This window comes from Mytilus californianus, unplaced genomic scaffold (genome assembly GCF_021869535.1).
Source record: "Mytilus californianus isolate M0D057914Y unplaced genomic scaffold, xbMytCali1.0.p SCAF_18, whole genome shotgun sequence".
NCBI lineage: Eukaryota > Metazoa > Mollusca > Bivalvia > Mytilida > Mytilidae > Mytilus > Mytilus californianus.
This window is the reverse complement of record NW_026262666.1, coordinates 2,138,692-2,158,959: the sequence shown is the minus strand read 5'-3', so window position 1 is coordinate 2,158,959 and position 20,268 is coordinate 2,138,692. Positions and strand designations below refer to the sequence as shown.

Here is a 20,268-nt window from a genome sequence, read left to right as displayed (position 1 = left end):
TATAGAATATGGGATTAGTATAAATAGCTACACACTCATACCATGTCATACTGCATTTTCATTTAATTATTATACCTAAATAAGATAATTTTAAGAATTAGAGCATTTTTCTGGATAGATTTTTATTGTGTTTTTTAAAATATATTTTAATCTTCTTCAATTGATAAAAAAAAAGGGGACGGAGGGTGTAAGCTATAAAAAAAACAATGTATCCCCACACCTGTCCTAATTTGCATGTAAAAGAGCCAAGGATCCCGCATAAACATTTAATATTTCTTATGTGTATTGCTAGGCAAAAAAAAAACAAACAATATATCTTAAATAAATAAACTCTTAAAAAAAGAAAATTCTATCTACAATTCCACAAACAAGAAGATAAAATTGACCTCAACTCTAATACATATTTTATTTTTCAAAAACTGTAATGAAAAAATTTACCCCTCTAGATCTTATTTTAGATGAAAAAAGTATTAAAATACTCCAGAAAACAGCAATTGCTAACTTATAATTTAATGCTTATATGAGGGTGTGGATGGGGTTTACAGAATTATAGAGAATTATATAATGGGCAAAATGTGAAGAATAAAGGACAAAAGAATATAGAACAGAGAAAAATAGGGCAAAATAATAAAGAAAAGGGAATAATGGGGTGCTAAGATATAAAGAATACAGAAATGACCTAAAAAATTAAAGAATACAGAAATGACCTAAAAAATTAAAGAATACAGAAATGACCTAAAAAATTAAAGAATACAGAAATGACCTAATAAATTATAGAATACAGAAATGACCTAAAAAATTAAAGAATACAGAAATGACCTAAAAAATTAAAGAATACAGAAATAAAAGACCTCCATCCAGACCCTCTTGTATGGATCTTCACTATCAAATTTACAGTGACCACCCATAGAGAGACAATTGTTATAATATTTGGCTCCTTTATTACTAGTATTATGTAAAATCAACATTATGACCACTTACATGTTGTTAACTTGGATTACAATTTCTCCCCTTTAGCTATAAATTTTGGAATAAATTCTGACCCTCTCATCATGCTCATGCAAACATATTAAATTTATATTTATCATATAAATTGCAGCCGCAGAGATTTTTAAAAACTTTTGTAACATAGAAAGAAGGATTGGTGTATTAATTTAATTCATAACCCAAAATTCAAAGTATGCACAATTGATAAACAAAAGCAAACAAAATGTACAGAGCTTTTATTGCTAGGTGTTTTATTCAATTATAAACAAGTTAAATCAAGGTTGTAGAAAATAATCCCCAAAACATGAGTATAAATATGTGATAATTCGATTGATACACTCATTTTGATAATTTCATGAATTTACTTGGAGAAAATAGTTTAGGCTTTAAAAAATGTTTTATATACATTAAAACTTTGATGCAAAAATATGTGACATGCACCAATCCTTGCATGCACGCATACATCATAATACGACTCTTTACCAGCACTTAATACAAATATCACATCAAAATTTATATTACATGTAGGTTTAAATGCAATCCAAATACAACCTAGACAGAAATCTGACTATCAAATGTGTACAACCCATAAATAGCCAATTAAAACCATAGGTTCTCAAATTTAAATTGTTTATCAACATTTATTTCTTACAATTTGCTCTGGGATACAATAATCTGAGGTACTAACAACATTAATGGTCAATTTACCTGATAAATATGGATTATGATTTATGAATGTGATAATTCAGGTGGTCAGTAGTACCTGTGTAGTGGACAGCAGGTGATCCAGGTAATCATCTGGTTAATTAACCCAGAAGATAGGTGATAATGATATAGCCCTAAGTGAAAAACAAGTTGTCCTTTTGATGTTAACTGATATGAAGTAAATTACAAAAATTTAAAAGTTACTGTCAAAACTGGTCCTAGTATTAAACTTGTTTTTCTTAATTTATGGAAATCGGAACATCTTGACTGAATCACTACTAACAACTATCTAGCTACTATCATAATACATATATATCTGTACTAACAAAATGCATTAATAGGGTAATAATCTTGTACATGTTTTTCTAAGACTTTTCAGTTTTGGCAAAATTGTGGAATTCATTTAATTTTTCCTCAAAACTGAAAAGAAAATGTATGCCCCTAATACTAACAACAGTCTACCGATGGGGGAGAAAAATGTTGGCTATTTTTTATGTGGTGCTCCATAAAAATTGACAAAATCAAAATCATAATCATAATGGTGACGTGTCAACCAACGTAATGAGTGAAAAACAACTACCATATTCTTGACTTGGTACAGGCAACTATAAAGTATCAAAAGTCATTTGAATTATTTGCTAACCTTATATAAGACCTCATGTATAGGTTTGAATGTTGTTTTCAATTCAGACTTGTATATATACACATGTATATGGTCCTAATACATGTACTTATACCAGACAAAGTTTAAATTACTGTCTACCATATTGACATTTTCTCAAAGTATTAAAAATAACTAGATCCTTAAAGACTCCCATATACACACTTTCCATATTTAGATATAAAGTTATTAATATTAAATCCATAACTATATAACCTTTGGCCTAATGTCTGCCTTCCAATGTTGATAGGGATCAAATTGATTAAATTTTCTATTTACCTTTCTATAATAAACAATGTTAAGAATTTACTTTAGATAAGGTGGGATTGAACAATAGGAAGTCCCCATCACCACTCGTCTGATAAATATGTATTAATTTACATATATACCCTAGGTCATTATAACCTGGATCCACATTACATGTAAACACATCAGTGTTCGTCACTATTGACTCCTTAAGTTAAGGGCAGAGGGGAGCAATTTTGAAAAACTTTTTTTTAAAAGCAGTGTTCTCCTCAGAAATTTCTTATTTCATCCTGATAAAGAGGAAATTATGAAATACCATCCTGTTTCTAGAAACTACAACGTATAGCATTACATCCATAACACTACATGTATCTATAAGAAACTAATTTCAGATAACATCACATTCTAGCAATATAGCATTACATTACCATGATGGTAAAAGGCACTTGCGAGAACACTGCAAAGGGTACTTCAACATGCATAACATGCTCTCAGGTACAAACAGAGTGCATAAATATTAGTTGAACTATACAAATAATGTCTATAACATACATTTACAATTAACAGTTACATTTTCATGCCTTTTACTTCCCCCTCCTTTTTTTGCACTTATAAAATTGTTAAAAAAAATCCAAAAAGATTAGCTATACCATGTATACCATCATGTCCATGTTGTGAAAACTATATTTTGCCATTGCAAAAGGTGGGTTTATCTAACTGTTTATACCTCTAAACACTAAATCTGAAACCCTTGCATGTGTACTGATTGATACTCATTTAAAAATATCCCTAATGTGATATATATGTTAGATTGACATTTAAATTTCACTGAACACATGTTGATATTTAATCTCTCTGCATTGTTTACACTTCTCTTTTCGTTAACCAATCTTTCCGATTAAAAATAACATGTTTGAGTGTTAGTCCTTTGGCTTATTCTCATCTTCAACAAATTACATTTGTATAAATCAAAAATTTAGTGTTTGTCCAAAAGAAATTTGTTATTGAATAGAAGTTGACAAAATATAACATGGAAAGCAAACTGCAGCTCTTAGGTTACTACATGTACATAAAACACTATCAGACGTAAAAAAAATATGAAAGTAAGATCATCTTGAGCAACTTTCAACAAGATGGGACCAGAGGGGCCCAAACTAAAATAAGGTTGGGGCAGTAAAAAATCAGAAAAATGTTCTGAAATAACATAAATAATTTGCCATAAGCTTATGGATCTGCCTATATGCAAAACAGTGTATTTTGTATCTGTTTAAAAAAAAGTAGGAATCATCTGATAATTGTATGTTCAAACATTTCAAATTCACCAATAGAAACACGTATCTGCTATATCAATTGTACATGTACACAAATGTATTTGAATAACTGATGTTAGATCATGTGGATTACAAATAGCAAACTCAGAGTAAAATGATGCATGTTTGTAGAACACTGGAACTCAACTGGTCTCACGGACTTGGTAAAGACACACTGTTTCATCATGTTCATGTCTGGTGAAGTTAGAAATGTGACACTCCTACTACCAACCCCAATAATTGTTTCGAGAAAAATTGTAAATATAGGTGATGTCTGGGATGAATCAATTTGTACTGGTCCCAGGTGATATAAACATGATCAAGCAATTATGAAAATAATTTTTTAATTAGATACATGTACCTATAAATGATGAAAGATTCCAGCATTGTCATGATTGTTGTTGGATGTCAGGACAGGAGTGAAATGCACTTCGCTGAAAATATTTTCTTCAATAACTAGGAGCAACAAATTTTAAAAAAATTGAGACTGCTGTGACCATTCAATTTAGCATGTTTAGTGACTATTTAATACATGTATGTATGCATATAATATTTGGATTTTTTTTCTTCAGAGTTCCTGTGACAATTTTCTCAAGATTGGAACCAGACTCTATATAATACAAAATATATACACTGTATATGAGAATGCTGCTAACCAAAATAATTTTGACTTTAATTATACTTTAAGCTCAATTGTTTGACTCTGATTACAGGTGAACCCCCAGTTTTTGGTGGGGTTTGTGTTGCTTAGTCTTTAGTTTTCTATGTTGTGTCATCTGTACTATTATTTGTCAGTTTGTCTTTTTATTTTTGGCCATGGCGTTGTCAGTTTGTTTTTTCGATCTATGAGTTTGACTGTCCCTCTGGTATCTTTCGTCCCTCATTTACAATGTATTAGACAGAAACAAACAAAAATTTATTTCAGTAAAATCACTTCATTAAATAATCATGTCATGCATGTATTGTCTTCCATAATTTCAGTTGTATACAGATTAGGCACAACAAACCCAATGAGTAAGAGTTATAAATTAAGAATTTTACAAAGTGTTAGGAATATTCAAAATGGCATAAATCTATAAAAATTGAAATAGACTTTTTAAGTTATTTCCAAAAAAAATACTTTCATACGATTTTTAAATAAAAAAAAGTAGTCACTCGGCTTTCAAAAGAATCTGTCTCATCAAAATTTTATTTCCTGTACATGTGATATATAATCTGAAAAAGTAACGCTACAGCCTACTACGTTTTTTTTTAATTCAAATGTGTGATTTCAACAAAATGAACAAATATAAATCATTAATACAAAACGTAACGGAAAAAAGTCTTGCATAAACAAATTCTGCATGTTTGTACAATGTACATATTCGAACTAATATTAGGTATATATACATGTAAATATTATAAGAAAATCTTTATTAATTTTAAAAGTAAATTTTATTTTCTAAATAACCCTGTAAATTTTGCTTTCGATTTTAACTGTACAAACTGCACAAAACAAGGTGTTTTTTTTTTTTTAATTCTTCATAGAAATACTCGTTTAAATCCAATATAAATTATCATATTATACTGTATTTAATCTTTTTTGTCACATTTTCTGATCTTGTTTTTTTTTACATATAACAATGTTATCTGTTTAATGATTTCTATTTGTACACTGGCAGTACGTTTTCAACATTTAAATCGACTGTCAGTCTCAAATACTTTTAAAAGGCATTATCATAGTACTAGACATTTAAATATTCCAGAAAAACAAGGAATAAAATACAAATGCACCTACCGTTATGTTTTCGATTTTCTGTTCAAACGTCTTCATATTTTATATTAATTACAAATCCACACTAATAAAAATCGGCACAATTAATTTCTTACGACATAGATGAAAAAAGAATTAATATTCGTATTAAAATCCACTACATGATCATTTCACAGGTGAGAAACAACTCGCACCTTATATCGCCATTAAAACGCTTCTGTGATTTTAAAAGCATGATCACATGCTTGACAGTGAAAACCAATATCCGGTTACGATCACAGGTAAAATGTAAAGAGGCACAAATAAGGGAAAGGTCGTAGAAGTTTTTATGTCGCTTGGATTGCTGTTTCATTTACAAAGGATTACTATTGAACTCCTTGCATTGATGTATAAACCCACATTTTCTGAATTTGTCTTTTTAATGACCAAAATAACCCTAAAAATGATTATAAATTAGAAAACAAAAATATTAATAGATTTAGACCTGTAAATGATATATAATTTTATTAGAATAAGATTAAGTAATATTAATTTAAATATTGAACAGAGTAGACACCGTAAATTACCCCTTGAAAAAAAGATTATGTCCTCTCTGTAAAAAGAGGGTTGAAGATGAATATCATTTTGCTTTAAAATGTCAAACTTTATAAAAAAAAACCAAGGATTTGCATAGTAAGATCTTAGTGGAAAAGCGTAGGCAAAAACTTTTTCATGAAGTAGAGAATATAGTCCCTTTTTTCAACAAAATGTCTGACTGAGGAAAAATTTACATTTATGTTTATATTTAATTAACGAGTATGACATAACTAAAATTATTGTAAAGGGGGTTAATCATTTATATGAACTTGGCTACGAAATAGCCTAGCTCTCAAGAAAAACTAGAATTATGTACATGTAATACAAATTTGTGATTATTTTTTATTTCTATTACATTTGTTTTGTTATATTTTATAACAATACTGAACCATTAAGAATATTGTACCTTAGTTACTTTCAAATTTGCAAAAAATATCATCTCCTCCAAAATATCTTAATATATGACATACTTATATACATATAGAATAACCACACATTGTCTCGAAATATAAATTTTATTTGTACAAGACTTAGAAACAGGTAGAAAGAGAGGCTTTGCAAATGTCTCTGGTTAAAACGTGTTTTATGCCCCCGCCGTCTCCGGAGGTACATTAAGTGTTACCCTTGTCCGTCTGTACGCCCGCCCGTCCGTACGTATGTCCTGAAATTGGTTTTCGTTCTCTAACTTAAGTTTGCCTCAACCAAATGTTATTAAACTTATACACAATGCTTATTACCACACAACACAGATCAAGTTCGAATTTGGGTGGCGTCACTTTTACCGTTCTCGAGTCATGCTCCTTTATAACTTTATACACAAGCGGGGGCATCATCTGTGTCCCATGGACACGTTCTCCATTTATTTAAACAAACGAAAATAATGGTTTGTATAAAAATAAGAAGATGTGGTATGATTGCCAATGAGACAACTCTTCACAGAAGGGGGGGGGGGGGGCAAGGGGGGTTCCAATACCAGCAAAACAGTGAATTGATTTGGCTTAAAACAGATAACAAGGAATTGAAAAGGGATAAAACAGACAACAGTAAATGCAATATTAAAATCAGTACGGTCCACGACCAATCCAGTAGATCTTATTATATACATGTAACTGGTTGTATGGACCTAGCTAGGCCTTAACAGAGACATATATATAGAAGAAGAAGAAGAAGAAGATGCTTTATTTCCATCAAATGGGCTCACAAGGAGCATAATATAATATCATTATAATATTATTTTTACAAATATAATAAACAATACAGTATACATAGTTACAAACACAAATAAGAAACAATAGTTTTCACATATTCGTATATATATAGGAGTATATTTAAAACCTTCGTCTCAGGCAGACCTCTAGAAAGTAACAAAAAAAAAGAATTCTGTGAGTAGGCTAAATATATCTAGCTTAACTGCAGGAGGCACCAAGGGACGGTGCTATATGGCATGGCGGATGCATATTAAAATGTGTATCGGGACATTAACATGATTAATGATATGGTAAGATATTGTAAGAAGTTGCACATAACTGGTATGTCATCCTCGTGCCTGGTGCAGAGGAGTCAGTACTATTTAAAGTGACACAACTGCAAGAGGCACCAAGGGAAATGCTAATTGACATGCCAAATTGCACATATTACGAAAAGATAAAATATTACCAGTTTAATCAAGAAATATCACAAACAGAAAGGTAATAGAACTTATACGATGTGTCCTGTACCCCACCATGACAACCTCGTGCCTAGTGCAGAAAGCCTGATTTAAATATTTATCTTTCAAGTTATATTTTGTCTTCATCAACTAACTCACAGACAGATATCAAGATATCATGATTCTCTACATTTTATATATATATACATTTTAATTATGATCCTCACCAGGTATCCCTGGCCATATGTTTTCCTTTTTGTTATATTAATAATTGATTTGAATTTAATATGTACGCATGGGGGTACAAGGAATATTATGCCCATATAATAATACGTATAATTCAAATTCAGATAATTCTTAATATCAAGAAAAAGGAAATCATATGGCTATACTAGGGATACCTGATGAGGATAGGCCTAGGTCCATACGACCTTAACATAAACGTCTTTTATATATGTTGTGTACAAGTTATAATTTTGTTCAAATTATGCTTTGTACAAAAAAAATGTACAAATTATAATTTGTATTTTGACTTTGTACAAATTGTAATTTGTAGAAAAAGTGCATGTACAAATTACAATTAGTACAAATTTCGACTTAAATTCACTTAAAACTTGTACAATAATTTATAGTACGGATATTGAAATTTTCTGAACAAAATTACTAGTTTCTGTTTTTGTTAAAGGAATATTTTAAAATCAAGGGCATTTGATAGATCAATTTTTGTGTTGTTTTTTTTTTCAAGAAAATGAAGCCAGTGACCCCATATATTAATTTGATTTTTAGAACGTTTTTTTCTGAAAAGCAATTTATAGTATGGATTTTGTTATAAAAAAAATTGATGCACACTATAGAATTTTTATTCAATAACCACAAAAAAAAACCTTAGTTATAAAATACAAAAATACCCAGATGTAGACAGGAAATGTAATTGATACATGCATGCCAGTTACAGTTATTTCTGATAATATAATAGAAATTGGTCTGAAAACAATAACTACGATTTCCTGTGGCAATATGCAAAAATTAATGGCAGACTTTTAACCGCGAAACATATAGCTTAACTCTGGACTACCTCCCCGACTAGCGGAAATTGCAAATTGTGTGAACACTTTGTTCAAGATATACTGAACCACCAAATATGTATGTGCACAGAGCTTCAATTACAGAGACTTTCACTATAAAACAGATTAACAGAATTGACTAGTGACAATTTAGTGTACATAATGGATTTTAAAATCGGACGAGAGCTTCTCGGATTTTCTGCTTGGCAATCAGGAAGATCTCTGTGACATTTTAACACCAGAGCATCGTTTGAAAGTCTTTAACGAAGGATTTTCCTTCCTAAAATACTGTAAACTGTAAATACTTTTCCATTCAAAATATTAAGTGACATTTCTAATTTTGTGATTTCAAAACTTTATAATTGTACATAATATATGCATTTTGTCTTATGTCAATCTCCTATAGGAGGAAATAAAGTATGATGATGATGACTATTCTGATAGTATAATAGAAATTGGCTCGAGTGACAATTTGGATGACACCAAGTAAAACACCAATCATGCGTCTTTTGTGATATTATTGAACATGGAGAATTTGGGTACCGCATTGGAACAGCTATAGGATATTTAAAAGGATATTTGTCGAGAAATTAAATTGAATCTGTAAAAAGCACATCTTGGTTTGCATCAACAGTTTCTGAGCTTCAACTTTCGCTATGTGAAGCAGGTAAAAAGCTTTAAAAAAAAACTGGTGGTCAGGGTCCTCTTTGATGTAAATGCAAAGAGGGGGAGCAGCGCTTCTAAATGTAAATGCTAAATGCAAAAGATGTTGTGTAATTCCTAAAGCCATAATTCACTCACATGCTCAAACAAATGATACAGAACTATTTTTGTATTTTGTAAATAAGTATAAAAGGAGATGTGGTATGATTGCCAACGAGACAACTCTCCAAAAGAGACCAAATGACACATAAATTAACAACTATAGCCCATCAAACGGCCTTCAACAATGAGCAAACCCATACCGCATAGTCAGATATGAAAGGCCCAGAAATGACAAATGTAAAACAATTCAAACGAGAAAACTAACAGCCTAATTTATCTACAAAATAATGAACGAAAAACTTAGTAACACAGCAACAAACGACAACCTCTGAATTACAGGCTCCTGACTTGGGACAGCCACATACAGAATGTGGCGGGGTTAAACATGTTAGTTGGCGCCCAACCCTCCCCTAACCTGTGACAGTGATGTAACAGTACAACATAAGGTTTATTATGTGGTCATTGAATAAAAATTCTATAGGGTGTACCGATGTTTTTTTTATAACAAAATTCATACTATAAGTTATTTTACAAGTTATAAGTAAATTTTAGTCAAATTTTGTACAAATTGTTACAAAAAAGTATTTGTACAAAGTCAAAATACAAATTATAATTTGTACAAAATGATAATCTAAATACATGTTCAAAGACAAAGGATTTATTACAAATGATAATATTAATATATACTGGAAAGGATCCGATTGTTGTTTTTTTTGTTTATGTGATGTATGTTACTGGAATCCTTCTGCAAATAAGGGACCACCATATTAACAGTGCCAGTGGAAAGACCCTAATAGATATAAGAAGATGTGGTATGAGTGCCAATGAGACAACTCTTCATCCAAGTCACAATGTTAAATTATCTTCAATTTCTACTGAAGATTGGATGCCAAAATGCTAACATTTCAATTTTCAATAACAGTTAACAGCAAATGCATTCTCACAATAACAGATAACAAAAAAAAATAATAGTCCTATAACAGCTAACAAGGAAAAAGACAATAACAGCTAACAGCAAATATATTTTCAGAATAACAGATAACAAAGAACTAAATTGCCCCAAAACAGCATAACAGTTAAACCCCTTGCCCCTCTTCACAAGAGACAAAATGACACAGAAATTAACAACTATAGGTCACCGTACGGCCTTCAACAATGAGTAAAACCCATACCGCATAGTCAGCTATAGAAGGCCCCGAAATGACATATGTAAAATAATTCAAACGAGAAAACTAACGACCTGATTTATGTACAAAATAATAAACGAAAAACAAATATGATCTACAGCAACAAACGACTGGTGAAAGGGAGAAAAAAAAAACAACTTTTTTTATCATAAAACCGCGATGCGTACATCTTTTTTGAAATATCCGTACATCAAACCATATTTGTTTCTTCATATTGGGGTGCCTTCGCTTCTAAATCCGCCATTCATGCTTTATTGCATGAGTACATTTTATTCCAATGTACTCAGTCTCCCTTTATACGGTAAATCATTGTCCGTAATTTAGTCAATATAAAAATAAGAAGATGTGGTGTAATTGCCAATGAGACAACTCTCCACAAGAGACAAAATGACACAGAAATTAATAATTATAGTTCACCGTACGGCCTTCAACGACGAGTAAAACCCATACCGCAAAATGGTGTAACAGTACAACATAAGAACAAACTATAAAAATCAGTTGAAAAGGACTTAACTCATCAGATCGATACAATGTAGAGTTTCCCGTGTAAACTGAAATATCAAAATCTAGGAAAGGACAGTTATTACCGTTTAAACACATTTTAGAGTGTATTGGTATTTTAGTCTGGGAAAACAATTTATGTATTATTTGAAATTGGGCTTTGAACTGGCTATCAGTAACTGCGAGTACTGTTAGATCAGTATTTTGTGTCTTTTGTCGTTCCGTTAATTTTTGTTGTGCTTAGTTACGATTTAATGAATCAAGCCCTTTCCAACTGATTTTTACAATTTTTGATCTTATGTATAGTGCTGTAATAATGCTGTTCAAGATTAGGAGGATAGTTGGGCACTCGCAAACATGTTTAACCCCGTCATATCAGTCTGTGTCTGACCCAAGTCTGGAGCCTACCTGTTACCCGTTGGTTGTCGTTAGTTGTTGCCATTTTCATTTCCTGTTTATTATATTGTAGCTTAAATCTTTTCTTTTAAATTGTTCACATTTTGTCATGCCGGATATTTTATTGCTTACTATACAGTATGGGTTTTGTTCATTGTTGAAGGTCGTGTATAGTTGTTTACAATCCCGTTATTTGATCCCTGGTGAAAAGTTATCTCATTGACAATTATATCACATCTTCTTATATCTATAGTTTATATAAAAAACATTTACAATAAAATAAAATTTAGTATACTTTCGTTATTTAGGTTAATACATAACATAACTTTTAACTATCGGATAATTTCCAAATTTTTTCTTTGACAATAGAAATAAGAACATGTGGTATGAGTGCCAATGAGACAACTCTCCACCCAAGACACAGTGTGTAAAAAGTAAACAATTATAGGTCAAAGTACGGCCTTCAACACGGATCCTTGGCTCACACCGAACAGCAAGCTATAAAGGGCCCCAAAATGACTAGTGTAAAACAATTCAAACAGGAAAACCAACGGTCTAATCTATATAAAAAACGAGAAACGAGAAACACTGACTTAACAACCACATCAACAAACGACAACCACTGAAACAGGTTCCTGACTTAGGACAGGTGCAAACAAATGCAGCGGGTTTAAACGTTTTAACAGGCACCAACCTTCACCCTAACCTGAAATAGTAGTGTAACATTACAAGATAGAAAGACACACTAAAACATCAATTGAAATGGCTTAACTCAATCAAAAAGACATATTAACAAAAACAAGTAAACATACATGGAACGAATAAATTTGATCTATGACAGAATATAAATACAATATTAAATAAAAAAGGGGGATTTAAAACAATGTCAAAAAGACAACTATAACCTTGGACAAAATGGCGTTAAATAAAATAACGTACACAGGTAAATTTAAATATGATAATTTTGTTGTTAGGAGTATATATATACCACACTTTGTAAATAATCGTTTACAACTATGACATTACTCTATGAAAGATACTACGACAATTGACAGTTTATAAGTCCAACACTTAAGCAATATGAAGCATTGAATTTTATTTTATTGAAATAAGTAAATTTGGCGCTAATTTGCAATAGAATATTATATAGGCTTTTATATTCGAATATCAGTAAGTCCTTAGTTTAAACGATTTTCATATTTTGTAACTGTGAATCAAACACAAGTTGACCCTTCCTCTTTGTCATCCTCAACGTATTCTTAATAAGTCAAAAATCAATGGTGACAATGTCTTTTTTATACCTTAACATTAGAATCTCTGATGACGATTTTTATACCCATAGTTATGATAAGCGGAACTACCTTCCCTTTTTCTATCGTAAATCTTCCTTTCTTGATGGCGACGTACCCTCGTCTTATTCTTATGACGTGTGCATATTGTCAGTTAGTTCGATGAGCTCGTCTTTGCATTGTCATCTCGGATTTCAATGCACGTAATATTTCCATTCTTAGAACAAAATTTAAAGCATTGATAAAAAATATCATGCATAAAATATTCAAAATATTTTTAATCAATGTTATCACAAATATACAGATTTTGATGAAGTATGATTCCCCATGCAGAAATTTAATGAAAAGTGGCACCCAGCAGTTTAACGATAATATCATTCATAAAGCCAACACGCATGTTTATGAATTGTCCTTCCACCAATATTAGAGTGTAGGGTGGCTTATTTCAGATCAGTAGGTAAAGTACTTTGAGCTTCCTTTCAGTTATTGTGATTATAACTTGTTTTGTCTTGTGCTTCTTTGTGTTGTGTTGTGATTTGTTTCGTTTTGTTTTATTTTGCTTGTAAGTTTTATTCATTTTCATTTTTCTATGGGGCGGGGATGTTTGGTGCTATTTACTGAATTTGGTGTTAGTGGCAGATGTTTGATACTTTCTGTTTAATTGACGAATAACTTTTATGGATTTACTAAAGCTTGCATACTGTATCGAGACTTGTCTACTGTTGAAGACTGTATGTTGATCACTACAGACGAATTTTGGTTATTTGTGTTTTGGACTGCTGCCTTGTTGATGTATACCCTCTGCATCTCCTTTAATAAGCATATATTTCACCATGAATCTACAGTTGCCACGACTTCGTGTCAGCATTATTATAGTATAGACAAAAAGACCCGGTAAAGGGTAGACAACTTATGATTTTTTTAACACATTTGTTGGATTACTATATCATGTATATGGCCAATGTGTTTCATCGTGCAAAAATAATTAATAAGTTGTATTTGTTAATACATGAACAGATTGTTCAAAATCCAGTTAAATTTGATCAATGTATTTTTTCACATACTCATCTTATTTCCTAAGCCCTTGCATTCAGCAAATGATAACCCGTACTTAATCATGAAACTCTGATCTGGACTAAAAAAAAAACCCCAAAAATGAAATAAAATGAATGTCGATGATTTTTTTCTTCCGTATATGCGTTTACTATATAATAAACGTTTAACCATTAATTAAATAACTCGCAAAACACCCCTTCATGAAACCATGTTATACATGATGTGTAGAAAGTCCTCAAAAATATATGGTGTCAGATGTGGGATTCGAACCCACGCCCACATTCGTGGACCAGAACACTCATTCCCACGAATGGGAAGGTATTAACCTTGAGTCTGGCGCCTTAGACCACTCGGCCAACCTGACATGACAACAATTTTGCTAATTTTAATAGTTAACCATCATCTAAGGTGCAAAAACATTGTGACTGAATATTTTTTCCCTTTTGGAATTTTTTACATTTGGTATTGGCGCATTTTATGATTTGATAATTCTTTTCCACGTCTCGAACCTTTTTTTCTTCTGGCAATGCAAGTTTTATATAATTACTCAAAATGGTTCCAAATGAAGTTGAATCTGGCCATTTTTTTTCATCTCACATTCTTTTACTTCCTAAGTCCTCATTCTTACTCGCACACTTCACTCGAACAGCTGCAGCGGAACCATATAGGGCAAAATCAACAAACCGAAATTTTTATTTCACGAAGCCAGTTGACAAATACATAAAATATCTGCAGAAAAGTTGTAAGGTAGCGTGGCCGAGCGGTCTAAGGCGCTGGTTTTAGGCACCAGTCTCATTGAGGCGTGGGTTCGAATCCCACCGCTGCCAAGAATTTTTTACCGACCAATTCGATTTTTCTTTCCCAAAGACTCTATCTAACCCTGTTCGTTATTTTGAGAGGACAGAGAGAGAAAAGCTAAGAATGCGGAAGATTCTTTCAAGAATTCTTACAACTGAAAGATAGTGAATGATTATCTATTTCGACTGAATACGAAATTCTCTACGTGCAACACACGATTTTCACTTGATGCTGGAAGTCAGCACCTATATTTTTCCCTTTCATTTTTGACACAGCAGGGCTATACACATTTGTACGGACTTCATGCGTATTGAACGGTGGTTGGGATAATGCAATCACGAACGCAAAAAATCAAACATGTTTTCGTGATGTGAAGCGTCGTTCTTTTTGGAAAAAAGATAACGATCAAGATTGCAAAATTTCTTCTCCCGCTCAAACAACCAGCCGCTCCTCCGTTTTAACGGTCTACCCACTATGTAAAACATATTCAATGATTGAGGATTTAATCTATCCTCGAACTGAGTATACATAGCTATTTTCTACAGGACGTTCAGCAAATGATAACCCGTACTTAAATCATGAAACTCTGATCTGGACAAACATAAACAAAAAAATAAATAAAAATGAATGTTTTTTCTTCCGTATATGCGTTTACTACATACTTAACGTTTAACCATTAAATAACTCGCAAAACACCCCTTCATGAAACCATGTTATACATGATGGGTAGAAAGTCCTCAAAAATATATGGTGTCAGATGTGGGATTCGAACCCACGCCCACATTCGTGGACCAGAACACTCATTCCCACGAATGGGAAGGTATTAACCTTGAGTCTGGCGCCTTAGACCACTCGGCCAACCTGACATGACAACAATTTTGCTAATTTTAATAGTTAACCATCATCTAAGGTGCAAAAACATTGTGACTGAATATTTTTTCCCTTTTGGAATTTTTTACATTTGGTATTGGCGCATTTTATGATTTGATAATTCTTTTCCACGTCTCGAACCTTTTTTTCTTCTGGCAATGCAAGTTTTATATAATTACTCAAAATGGTTCCAAATGAAGTTGAATCTGGCCATTTTTTTTCATCTCACATTCTTTTACTTCCTAAGTCCTCATTCTTACTCGCACACTTCACTCGAACAGCTGCAGCGGAACCATATAGGGCAAAATCAACAAACCGAAATTTTTATTTCACGAAGCCAGTTGACAAATACATAAAATATCTGCAGAAAAGTTGTAAGGTAGCGTGGCCGAGCGGTCTAAGGCGCTGGTTTTAGGCACCAGTCTCATTGAGGCGTGGGTTCGAATCCCACCGCTGCCAAGAATTTTTTACCGACCAATTCGATTTTTCTTTCCCAAAGACTCTATCTAACCCTGTTCGTTATTTTGAGAGGACAGAGAGAGAAAAGCTAAGAATGCGGAAGATTCTTTCAAGAATTCTTACAACTGAAAGATAGTGAATGATTATCTATTTCGACTGAATACGAAATTCTCTACGTGCAACACACGATTTTCACTTGATGCTGGAAGTCAGCACCTATATTTTTCCCTTTCATTTTTGACACAGCAGGGCTATACACATTTGTACGGACTTCATGCGTATTGAACGGTGGTTGGGATAATGCAATCACGAACGCAAAAAATCAAACATGTTTTCGTGATGTGAAGCGTCGTTCTTTTTGGAAAAAAGATAACGATCAAGATTGCAAAATTTCTTCTCCCGCTCAAACAACCAGCCGCTCCTCCGTTTTAACGGTCTACCCACTATGTAAAACATATTCAATGATTGAGGATTTAATCTATCCTCGAACTGAGTATACATAGCTATTTTCTACAGGACGTTCAGCAAATGATAACCCGTACTTAAATCATGAAACTCTGATCTGGACAAACATAAACAAAAAAATAAATAAAAATGAATGTTTTTTCTTCCGTATATGCGTTTACTACATACTTAACGTTTAACCATTAAATAACTCGCAAAACACCCCTTCATGAAACCATGTTATACATGATGGGTAGAAAGTCCTCAAAAATATATGGTGTCAGATGTGGGATTCGAACCCACGCCCACATTCGTGGACCAGAACACTCATTCCCACGAATGGGAAGGTATTAACCTTGAGTCTGGCGCCTTAGACCACTCGGCCAACCTGACATGACAACAATTTTGCTAATTTTAATAGTTAACCATCATCTAAGGTGCAAAAACATTGTGACTGAATATTTTTTCCCTTTTGGAATTTTTTACATTTGGTATTGGCGCATTTTATGATTTGATAATTCTTTTCCACGTCTCGAACCTTTTTTTCTTCTGGCAATGCAAGTTTTATATAATTACTCAAAATGGTTCCAAATGAAGTTGAATCTGGCCATTTTTTTTCATCTCACATTCTTTTACTTCCTAAGTCCTCATTCTTACTCGCACACTTCACTCGAACAGCTGCAGCGGAACCATATAGGGCAAAATCAACAAACCGAAATTTTTATTTCACGAAGCCAGTTGACAAATACATAAAATATCTGCAGAAAAGTTGTAAGGTAGCGTGGCCGAGCGGTCTAAGGCGCTGGTTTTAGGCACCAGTCTCATTGAGGCGTGGGTTCGAATCCCACCGCTGCCAAGAATTTTTTACCGACCAATTCGATTTTTCTTTCCCAAAGACTCTATCTAACCCTGTTCGTTATTTTGAGAGGACAGAGAGAGAAAAGCTAAGAATGCGGAAGATTCTTTCAAGAATTCTTACAACTGAAAGATAGTGAATGATTATCTATTTCGACTGAATACGAAATTCTCTACGTGCAACACACGATTTTCACTTGATGCTGGAAGTCAGCACCTATATTTTTCCCTTTCATTTTTGACACAGCAGGGCTATACACATTTGTACGGACTTCATGCGTATTGAACGGTGGTTGGGATAATGCAATCACGAACGCAAAAAATCAAACATGTTTTCGTGATGTGAAGCGTCGTTCTTTTTGGAAAAAAGATAACGATCAAGATTGCAAAATTTCTTCTCCCGCTCAAACAACCAGCCGCTCCTCCGTTTTAACGGTCTACCCACTATGTAAAACATATTCAATGATTGAGGATTTAATCTATCCTCGAACTGAGTATACATAGCTATTTTCTACAGGACGTTCAGCAAATGATAACCCGTACTTAAATCATGAAACTCTGATCTGGACAAACATAAACAAAAAAATAAATAAAAATGAATGTTTTTTCTTCCGTATATGCGTTTACTACATACTTAACGTTTAACCATTAAATAACTCGCAAAACACCCCTTCATGAAACCATGTTATACATGATGGGTAGAAAGTCCTCAAAAATATATGGTGTCAGATGTGGGATTCGAACCCACGCCCACATTCGTGGACCAGAACACTCATTCCCACGAATGGGAAGGTATTAACCTTGAGTCTGGCGCCTTAGACCACTCGGCCAACCTGACATGACAACAATTTTGCTAATTTTAATAGTTAACCATCATCTAAGGTGCAAAAACATTGTGACTGAATATTTTTTCCCTTTTGGAATTTTTTACATTTGGTATTGGCGCATTTTATGATTTGATAATTCTTTTCCACGTCTCGAACCTTTTTTTCTTCTGGCAATGCAAGTTTTATATAATTACTCAAAATGGTTCCAAATGAAGTTGAATCTGGCCATTTTTTTTCATCTCACATTCTTTTACTTCCTAAGTCCTCATTCTTACTCGCACACTTCACTCGAACAGCTGCAGCGGAACCATATAGGGCAAAATCAACAAACCGAAATTTTTATTTCACGAAGCCAGTTGACAAATACATAAAATATCTGCAGAAAAGTTGTAAGGTAGCGTGGCCGAGCGGTCTAAGGCGCTGGTTTTAGGCACCAGTCTCATTGAGGCGTGGGTTCGAATCCCACCGCTGCCAAGAATTTTTTACCGACCAATTCGATTTTTCTTTCCCAAAGACTCTATCTAACCCTGTTCGTTATTTTGAGAGGACAGAGAGAGAAAAGCTAAGAATGCGGAAGATTCTTTCAAGAATTCTTACAACTGAAAGATAGTGAATGATTATCTATTTCGACTGAATACGAAATTCTCTACGTGCAACACACGATTTTCACTTGATGCTGGAAGTCAGCACCTATATTTTTCCCTTTCATTTTTGACACAGCAGGGCTATACACATTTGTACGGACTTCATGCGTATTGAACGGTGGTTGGGATAATGCAATCACGAACGCAAAAAATCAAACATGTTTTCGTGATGTGAAGCGTCGTTCTTTTTGGAAAAAAGATAACGATCAAGATTGCAAAATTTCTTCTCCCGCTCAAACAACCAGCCGCTCCTCCGTTTTAACGGTCTACCCACTATGTAAAACATATTCAATGATTGAGGATTTAATCTATCCTCGAACTGAGTATACATAGCTATTTTCTACAGGACGTTCAGCAAATGATAACCCGTACTTAAATCATGAAACTCTGATCTGGACAAACATAAACAAAAAAATAAATAAAAATGAATGTTTTTTCTTCCGTATATGCGTTTACTACATACTTAACGTTTAACCATTAAATAACTCGCAAAACACCCCTTCATGAAACCATGTTATACATGATGGGTAGAAAGTCCTCAAAAATATATGGTGTCAGATGTGGGATTCGAACCCACGCCCACATTCGTGGACCAGAACACTCATTCCCACGAATGGGAAGGTATTAACCTTGAGTCTGGCGCCTTAGACCACTCGGCCAACCTGACATGACAACAATTTTGCTAATTTTAATAGTTAACCATCATCTAAGGTGCAAAAACATTGTGACTGAATATTTTTTCCCTTTTGGAATTTTTTACATTTGGTATTGGCGCATTTTATGATTTGATAATTCTTTTCCACGTCTCGAACCTTTTTTTCTTCTGGCAATGCAAGTTTTATATAATTACTCAAAATGGTTCCAAATGAAGTTGAATCTGGCCATTTTTTTTCATCTCACATTCTTTTACTTCCTAAGTCCTCATTCTTACTCGCACACTTCACTCGAACAGCTGCAGCGGAACCATATAGGGCAAAATCAACAAACCGAAATTTTTATTTCACGAAGCCAGTTGACAAATACATAAAATATCTGCAGAAAAGTTGTAAGGTAGCGTGGCCGAGCGGTCTAAGGCGCTGGTTTTAGGCACCAGTCTCATTGAGGCGTGGGTTCGAATCCCACCGCTGCCAAGAATTTTTTACCGACCAATTCGATTTTTCTTTCCCAAAGACTCTATCTAACCCTGTTCGTTATTTTGAGAGGACAGAGAGAGAAAAGCTAAGAATG

General features: G+C 33.2%; 1 protein-coding gene and 10 non-coding genes across 11 annotated transcripts in view; 5 read left to right on the top strand and 6 right to left on the bottom strand.

The window, feature by feature from the left end:
• The window catches only part of LOC127726553 (probable serine/threonine-protein kinase tsuA), an 87,228-nt gene extending 81,324 nt beyond the window's left edge, over positions 1-5,904 (bottom strand). Inside the window, exon 1 of the mRNA XM_052233944.1 lies at positions 5,687-5,904. The gene's annotated coding sequence lies outside the window, so the exon portion shown is untranslated. The remainder of the gene's footprint in view (positions 1-5,686) is intronic.
• Positions 5,905-14,393: 8,489 nt separating this feature from the next.
• Positions 14,394-14,508, bottom strand: Trnal-caa (transfer RNA leucine (anticodon CAA)). Its single transcript has 2 exons — positions 14,471-14,508; positions 14,394-14,439 (listed from the first exon to the last, which is right to left on the bottom strand). It is a non-coding gene; the product is annotated as a tRNA-Leu (tRNA).
• A 382-nt stretch (positions 14,509-14,890) lies between these two features.
• On the top strand, positions 14,891-14,971 carry Trnal-uag (transfer RNA leucine (anticodon UAG)). Its single transcript has one exon. It is a non-coding gene; the product is annotated as a tRNA-Leu (tRNA).
• A 722-nt stretch (positions 14,972-15,693) lies between these two features.
• Trnal-caa (transfer RNA leucine (anticodon CAA)) lies at positions 15,694-15,808 on the bottom strand. Its single transcript has 2 exons — positions 15,771-15,808; positions 15,694-15,739 (listed from the first exon to the last, which is right to left on the bottom strand). It is a non-coding gene; the product is annotated as a tRNA-Leu (tRNA).
• Positions 15,809-16,190: 382 nt separating this feature from the next.
• On the top strand, positions 16,191-16,271 carry Trnal-uag (transfer RNA leucine (anticodon UAG)). Its single transcript has one exon. It is a non-coding gene; the product is annotated as a tRNA-Leu (tRNA).
• A 722-nt stretch (positions 16,272-16,993) lies between these two features.
• On the bottom strand, positions 16,994-17,108 carry Trnal-caa (transfer RNA leucine (anticodon CAA)). The gene is made up of 2 exons: positions 17,071-17,108; positions 16,994-17,039 (listed from the first exon to the last, which is right to left on the bottom strand). It is a non-coding gene; the product is annotated as a tRNA-Leu (tRNA).
• A 382-nt stretch (positions 17,109-17,490) lies between these two features.
• Positions 17,491-17,571, top strand: Trnal-uag (transfer RNA leucine (anticodon UAG)). Its single transcript has one exon. It is a non-coding gene; the product is annotated as a tRNA-Leu (tRNA).
• Positions 17,572-18,293: 722 nt separating this feature from the next.
• On the bottom strand, positions 18,294-18,408 carry Trnal-caa (transfer RNA leucine (anticodon CAA)). Its single transcript has 2 exons — positions 18,371-18,408; positions 18,294-18,339 (listed from the first exon to the last, which is right to left on the bottom strand). It is a non-coding gene; the product is annotated as a tRNA-Leu (tRNA).
• A 382-nt stretch (positions 18,409-18,790) lies between these two features.
• Trnal-uag (transfer RNA leucine (anticodon UAG)) lies at positions 18,791-18,871 on the top strand. The gene has a single exon. It is a non-coding gene; the product is annotated as a tRNA-Leu (tRNA).
• A 722-nt stretch (positions 18,872-19,593) lies between these two features.
• On the bottom strand, positions 19,594-19,708 carry Trnal-caa (transfer RNA leucine (anticodon CAA)). The gene is made up of 2 exons: positions 19,671-19,708; positions 19,594-19,639 (listed from the first exon to the last, which is right to left on the bottom strand). It is a non-coding gene; the product is annotated as a tRNA-Leu (tRNA).
• Positions 19,709-20,090: 382 nt separating this feature from the next.
• Positions 20,091-20,171, top strand: Trnal-uag (transfer RNA leucine (anticodon UAG)). The gene has a single exon. It is a non-coding gene; the product is annotated as a tRNA-Leu (tRNA).
• The last annotated feature ends 97 nt before the right edge of the window (positions 20,172-20,268 follow it).